We start from the raw sequence: 8,323 nt of genomic DNA, 5'->3' as shown, positions 1-8,323 counted from the left end.
ACTGTAAAGGTGGGCACTATAAAGCCAGGCCACAAAGCGATTTTATACGTGGTGGGATGTTAATAGTAATTATGAAAAGTAATAGCAGCTAGTATTTTGTGAGTGTCATTATGTACCAGTCATCTTACCAAGTGCTTTGTATGCGTTATCTCAGTATATGAAGGAGGTGTTATCATTCACATTTTCCAGAGAAAACTGGCTCAGAGATGCCAAGGAACATTCTTAAGATAACACAATAAGGACTGGAAGCACAATCCTAATCCAAGTCTATCTGACTCATAACCTTTGTTTTATATTCACCAGTGGCTAGCCTGCCTCAGCTGTAAGTTACTGAGCTAGCTCTTAAGACGGCTAGTCTCGCCTGTTACACCAGCATCAGCAGGGCACCTCTTCCTCCCAGGACCAGCACCCGAGTCCTCTCGCTGCCTCAGGCGTAGTTTACAGAGCTGGGCTATCACTCAAGGTACAGGGCCGGGAGTGAAGGCTACAAATCAGAACTCCTATAGGTCAGGGATGTGGTCAAAGAATTATGTGACTATCACTCAAGGAGTGGAGCGGGTCTTTTCAGGTGAAGGTTCAGAAGCAGAGCCTCCACAGTGAGGGCAGTGAGGAGGCCCTACAAACTTCTTAGACCTTGCATGGAAACAGCCAGACAACCTATCCTGTGTTTCCAAGAGAGCCCTGAACCATGCTCTTACTAGCCAGGGGATAGGACCAGGAAATAGTGAGGCCAGTGACGAAATTATGACCAATATGAAAGTTTCCAGGTTGTCCTTTTAGGCTGAAAGGGAACAAGAAGGCCCTTGCAACCAGCTAATGGAGAAGTAAGCCCCCAAACGCTGGGTGCTCAATACCTCTTTGTTCTCATTACTCGGTGTGTGATTGCGGACTGGCATCACTTGGAAGCTTGTTAAAAATGCAGAACTTCAGGCCCCACCCCAGACCTGCTAAATCAGAATTTGAATTCTAACAAGATTTCAGTTGATTTGTGTTCACATTAAAATTGACATATAGGAGACAAAGGGAAAGAGGAATTGTTCTGATTCAGGCAGATCTTACTTTAAACCAGGCTGGTACAAATGACTGCTAACTTTCTCAATGACTACAATGTCCTACAAGGTTCCACATGATCTGTCAAGTTCCCTCCCTGCCACTACCCAACTTATCTCCCTGCCCGCATCCTCTTTTCTCTCTCACCCCCTTCCAACTCCACTGGCCTCCTATTCTTCCAACTCACTAGGTAGGCTCCTGCCCCAGGGCCTTTGCACTGGCTCTTCCTGCTACTTTAAATGCACTTTCCCTAGATACGGTTGGCCATTTTGGCTGGCTCCCTTCACACTTTGCTTAATTGTAACCTTCTCAATGACCATCCTGTTTAAAATTGCCACACATCCCTATCCTTTCTAACCCTCACTACTTTTTTTTAATTCCTTAGCACTTATCACCTTCCAACATACTATACCAATTATTTATTAGGTTTATTTAACTGTCTCTCCTTTCTAGAATGTCAGCACCATGAGGGCAGGGATCTTTGTTTTGTTTACATGTGCCTATACCAGTGTCTGATACATGAAAAGCACTGGATACATAATTTTTGAGTGAAAGAACCAATAATCAAAGCAGATTTCTTAAAATAAGTTTGTAAATTGATTGTCTGAAATCAGGATACCCCTGTTTTCCCCACAGAAGTAATTTTATAGATGAAGGTTATATACTCAAATCAATACATGGAAATCTATTAAACTCATAATTTAGCCAAAAAGTATCTTTTGATATGAGCATCATTCAGGGACAGTCTGTAGTGAAATAGACTGATGCATTTAAAAATTAAGTTGGGAGAATTAACATTTGACTTAAAAGGGAGTAAGCCTTATATTCTTGTTGAAGGGCCTTTCATTATCACTTCTCCCCAAGGCCTTCCGTGATCACCCCAGACCACAATCTCAGAGAGACATTGTTAACTGTAATATTCACTTGGCAGCTAGACATGCAGTTTTGCACCAGTCCTTGTACAGATGTACCTCTCAAGCTAGATAACCACAGTCTGGATTTCTCTGTAAATCTCAGAGGGAAAAAAAAGTCAGCTGAAGCAGTCACCGTCCCGCTATACCCTGCAGAAATGGATGGGTTGGCCCACTTCTCGGAGCACTCAGAGTGTTGTCAAGAGCCTTGACCTGGCATCAGCATGTGCGTCATGTTGCGCTCCCCCGTGACTGAACCACTGCAGGATTAAGGTAGGCTGGCCACTGCCAACGGTGTTTAGCAGTGTGCTTGAGCGTGTTTTCATCATATTGAAGAGATTAGCATCGAGTAAAGGGAGACAGATGTGAGGCTAACACCTTATTTAAGATACTTCTCTGCCCCAGGCACCCCGCCACTATAGCTTCTGTATTTAAGAGGCCAGCCTGTGCTACTGAACTGAACTGTTGGTTTTTCTTCTTCTCAGGTATTAATATTTGCCTTCATCTGAGACTATATCTTGGCTTCCCAATTAGATAGTAAACTGTGTAAGGGTAAAGACTGTGTCTCTTTTTCATCCGTCAAAGCACCTCGCATGGGCCTTGCACATATAGTGATTATAATGGAAGTTCACTTTTATTTTATTCTTTTTACCGTACCATGTTCTGATTCACTGAATCCCCAGCCACTCCATGGGAGTTATTTCTCCCATCTTAGGGATGAGGTTATTGCTGTACAAAAAGGTTCTGTACCTTGCCCAAGGTCACACAGTTAATCAATAGTTTCCACAACATTGTAAACTGACTATACTTCAATAAAAATAGAAAAATGAATAAATAGTTTTAGCCAAGGCAATCCAACTCCTGTACTCATGCTCTTAACCATTACTCCATGGTGTAAAATTATGATTTGATAGATTGAAATATCTATCTCTAGTGGGTAAAAATACCTTTCAACTTTCAAAAATTATATATGTATTTAATATAATTACACATACACAAATATGCACATATATACACATAAAACTAATACATTATATGTATATCAGTTAGTCATGAATCATTTTCTATGGGGTGCATACATGGCATGACTGCATTCAACAGAAGTGAATTTCAACAGCCCAGTCTGGGAATAAAGCAACGTCATCTGCCCTGTATTTGTCATAAGCATTCTGTGAATATCACAAAAGAAATACAAATTTATTGTCATGAACTCTGAAATCTGGAAGTGTTTTGACCTTTCCCCAATCGTTAGGGGCTTACATCCATGAAAATACAAGCATTTAGTTGGTTCTTTTAAATATGTCATCGTTAGCAAATATTTATTAGAAACTCATAAAAACACTTTTCAAAATATTAAAACAACCACTCTTCACTTTTATTCTCTGAACACTGTACTTCGTCTATTCCTTTTTTAAAGTTCCTGAACAATTTTATATAAATAATTTGAAGTAAAAAATTAAATAAAATGTTAAAAAAAAAAAGAGTGACACAAAGACAATCATTCTGATTCCAATGAAGTAAAAATTTCTGAATAAAAGTTGGAAGGCAATGTGGAGAAATGAAACTGCTAGTGTATTTGGGTGGTTTATTTTATATTTTAAAATGTATCTTTAGAATTTCTTTAGTGTTGTCAACTTCTTAATAATGAATCATTTTAATGCAATTTCCAAATGGAGATTAAGTTTTGAAGAAAACATGGAGAAATGAAGACTGTGTATTTGAGGTTTTTTTTAAAATTTCTAAATATTATTGAAGTATAGTCAGTGCTGTGTCAATTTCTGGTGTACAGCATAATGTTTCAGTCATTCATATACATACATATATTCCTTTTTACATTCTTCCTCATTACAAGTTACTATAAGATATTGAATGTAGTTCCCTGTTTGAAATTTTTTTCCCTTTACCAGTTTTATTAGGTAGAATTATTACAGTTTGACTGCACACACACACTATATTGCATGCAAATACATATACACAGTACACTGCAAGGTCTGATTGCCTCGAATCATAGACATTAGCAAGCCAGGGAAAAGACATTCCAGTCACCCAACCTATTCCCCAGCCACAAGAATTACTCTCCCCCCAGTTTCCCTGATGTAGAGCTTTAAGATCCAGGATGACATTTTTAGCCACAGGAGTTTTCTCTTTCCCTAAGGAGACAGTTTGAGTCTGTTAGATCAAACAGTGAGTATCGCTTGCTGTATGGAATTTTGCCAACTAGCCCTTCCAGATTGTGGAGAATCATAGAAAAGAAGAAGGCAACATAGGGAATTTTCAAAGCCAAGGAGGGAGAGAAAAATCTGCCTCTTATCATAAATTTCAAAAACTGTCTGAACTTAACATCTTGAAAAACATACCTAGCTTCTTTCCAGTTCCCCGCAAAAGAGCAAAATTTTATAGTAGGCCACCTAAGTCATTCACTTGATGTCATGTAAGTGCCGTAAAATATTTTAAAATAATTGACCGGTGTATTCTTCCTTCTTGGCATTTCCTTTTTAACCCTACAAAATTCTCACCGTAAAAATTAGATCTTTAGGCGAAGACTTTTGTTCTAGAGAAGGGAAAATACCAAACAACCCAGCAAGAGCAGAAGTCAGCAACTCACATTCTTCGCTTTGAATTGCAAAATTGGTTCTTGAGAAGGGAAGATACAACAGCACTGAAAGAAAAAAAAATGTTAGCTCTGCAAAGGCAAACTTTGGAGGATTGAGAGCACAGAGTTTATAATATAAACCATATGAAAAACATGTGACGATACACAAGCCGTATCTCCACCACACAAAGAGGAGACTGGAACCTTTCCTGAGCTGGGGTTGAGGAGCTTGGGGAAAATTTAGAGAATGCATTGTTGGTGCAGGATCTGGAGAAAGCCATTCTCACAGGTACCCCTCCAGGGGTCAGAACTCTTAGGGAGCTGGTAGAGACCATCCTCCCTGGAAAAGATAGAGATCTGAGAGTCGGGAGGATGAATTCCCAACTTGAAAACTGCAACTCAGACAAGAAATCCTCTCAGAGGATTTCATTCCATCTCAGGGCAGCCAGGAGAGTTTATACAGGGTAAGCGTTACCTAAGGAAGTTCTTTGAATTTTAAATGTTGTAAATGTTAAGTTACCTAGTCACTTGAATTGCCATGTTTAAGTTTATCTGAATTTTATAAATTCATACTCGCTGCAATAGTATTACCTAGACCAGACCCAGTACCTAATGGCTTTAAGCCATGCAGCTCCAAAGCTGAAGAAACTTAAGAGACAGGTGACTTCAGAATGCTTTAGAAAATAAATGACATTGATAATTTTAGAAGAGAACAGAAGTTATTAAAAGAAGGCCTCATAAAATATGGTTATGATTGCAAAAATCATTTTATGATTTTGTGAAATTTATGAAACTCTAATCACCAAATATGAACATTTTCACTACAATTTAGGGAGGGACCCTAAAGCAAAACTACGTGCTGTCCAAGAAAATCTTCCATGAATCCATTATGGGTTGAACTCAGACCCATGGGTGCACGCCATTTATAGCAGTTATTACTTTTAATATATAGTTTAGTAATTTATCATACACTTGAATTCCTCTCTAGTTGGGTTACATATGGAAGCCTTGTCTCCAGCCAGATCAGAAGCTTTGTGATTTACCTTCATAATTTACTGATCTTGCCTTATATGTAAGCTGTACAGTGCCTTCTCTGAATTACCCCACAGCCATTGCTGTACCACACAGCCCTAGTCAGTTTCCGAACCAAAAATAAGCTGTCCTCAGTCAGCACCTCCACGTGTTGTCTAGTGCAGAGAACAGTAGGATGCAAGATCTCTCTCTTCCTGACCATCTCTTTATGCCACTCAGGAATGTTTTGCTCGTATTATATCCATAATTTTTATTATCTTTTATTATTCCCTTCCCTGTATGTATACACACACTCTTAGCATCCTTACACCTTCTCTTTCTTCCCAATAACATGTTAATAGTACAGAAATATTCTAAAAAAAGAAGTACAGTTGATAGATTTTCACTTGGAAGATTAATTGGGAAGAAAAGGTCTCAATAGGACTTGGATATGAATCTTGGGATATCCCAGGAAAAAAAAAAAAGAAAAGAAGAAAAGATCATTGATAAAGGACAACATGGAAAACAGAAACTGGAATCGATCATCCTCACTTCCTATAATCTAAGCTCCTACGTGGGTTACCCAGGGTTCTGAGATTGAGGAAGACCAGGGTCTTCATGGAAGGTGACCAGAACCTGCAGGGACTTGGGGTCTTGGGAAGGGGGTGGGGCAGTGAATCCTCTCACATCACCCAGCACATCTCATACACCAGCCAGGTAGCTGTGTTGGTGAGAAGACCCCCGCCCCCTGCCCCTTATCAAACAAGCCATCAGTTGTTATGAAGCTAGGAATTTTATGAAGACATGGAGGAAATGAACAAAGATAAAATTAAATGGAATTTTAAGTTAATGATCAAGCATTGTGCAGTTAAATTGTTCAATTATATGTTGCAATCAGCTAGGGCCCATAAGCATGAGATTTCATTGTTCCATTTCCTTTTACCTGGACTAATTTAACTGAAGATACTCCTTACCTTCTGGAACGCCTGCTTTGGTTATTCATTCTGTATTTGTGTAATATCTGGTAGCAATGAGATTTTTTAAAAGCACTTAAAATTAACTAATTAAGTCAAGAAAAAGAATAAAGGAAAACAAAGAACTCGAAAATTAAGAAAAAACAAAACAGAGTGAAGTACCGTCATCCCTCAGTATCTGCAGGGAATTGGTTTCAGGACCCCACCTTGATAAGAAAATCCAAAGATGCTTCAGTGCCTTATATAAAATGGTGTAGTAAGAGTGGGGAGGGGATAGCTCAGTGGTAGAGTGTCAGCCTAGCATGCTTGAAGCCCTGGGTTCAATCCCCAGTACCTCCATTAAAAATAAATAAACAAACCTAATTACCTCTCCCCACCAAAATAATAGTAGTAACAATAAATAAAAGGGATAAGATGGTGTAGTAAATACATATAACCTATGCACATCCTCCCATATACTTTAAATCATCTCTAAATTATTTATAATATCTAAGACAACTTAAGTGCTACATAAATAGTTGCTGGTGTGCAACAAATTCAAGTTTTGCTTTTGACATTTTCTGGAATTTTTAAGAATAGTTTCCACCCGAGTTGGTTGAATCCACAGAGGCAGAACCTGCAGGTATAGAGGGCTGTTCCCAAATGCATCCCAGTCCATTGTGTCCCCTACACTTGCTAGAGGCTGGCCACAGAGTTGAATCTGACCTTTTCTCCACCAGAGCAAAGAGAAAAATCAGATGTGGTGAAACATTCATAATGTTTGTCATGTTTAACAACAACAACAACAAAAAAATAGCAAACAAAAAAACGGATTCACAGAGAAAATACATAGATTTGCAATACTGAATCCAGAGAGGAAACATCAGAATTGAGAGTCCCAGCAGCATCCTGACACGGAGTCCAGCCCCGTGGTACTCACGGCACCACCTTACAGGCTGGTGAGCAGCAGGACAGAGAGCCACGATGTAAAGGCCATTCCAGGGAGGTTCAGGTCCGAAGCTAGAATGGCTTAATGCAAGGAAACAGTTTGTAGAATTTAGAGGAGAGGGTGGACATACATCTTGAAGTCAGCCTCTGCGTGTGTGACTGGCAGCGGGCCGGAGCCTGGGTACTGTCTGTGGAGGGCGCCGCACGAGGAGTGGATTAGTGAATTTCATTCTGTTCCCTGCTGCCAAGTGGGTCCAGACCTTTCCCGAGAACCACACCCTCCTCTCGCGTTCCTTCACCTTGTTTTTCTGTCTCCCCTCTTTCCTTTCTTTGCTTCCCCTGTACATCGCTGTGTTTACAGACGCCATTCTGGTTGCTTCAAAAACTGTTTTCCTGCTCCAGCCCCTCCCCATTCACACGCAGACTACGCCGAGTCCCCGTGGAGTTAAGCCGTGTTTCCCGGAGGGACTTGGTCCCTCAGCGTCTCCACAGTGTCAGAGGCGGTGGCTCGGGTCAGGGTTCCGTCCAGGACCAGGCAGGTGGAGTAAGTGAGTTAGCAGGCTCAGTGCACGTGTCTAAGGGACTTGACGAGGCCGCTGTGCCCTGTCTCAGGCTGGCAGTTGCCATCCCAGTTCCGCTGACTCTAGCCATGGAGAAATCCATGTTTTTATGTGAAATTTCTCACTTGAAAAATCCCATGAGACGCGTGAACCTGTAAGGTAAATTGTGGACTTTGGGGGATTATGATATGTTAATTTAGGTTTGTCCTTGGTAAAAAAAATCTTCCATTCTGGTGAATGAGGTTAATAATGCTGGAGGCTATGCATCTGTGGGGATGGGGATAAATGGGAAATATC

Source organism: Camelus ferus, chromosome 25 (genome assembly GCF_009834535.1).
Source record: "Camelus ferus isolate YT-003-E chromosome 25, BCGSAC_Cfer_1.0, whole genome shotgun sequence".
Taxonomy (NCBI): Eukaryota; Metazoa; Chordata; class Mammalia; order Artiodactyla; family Camelidae; genus Camelus; species Camelus ferus.
This window is presented reverse-complemented; position numbering follows the sequence as displayed.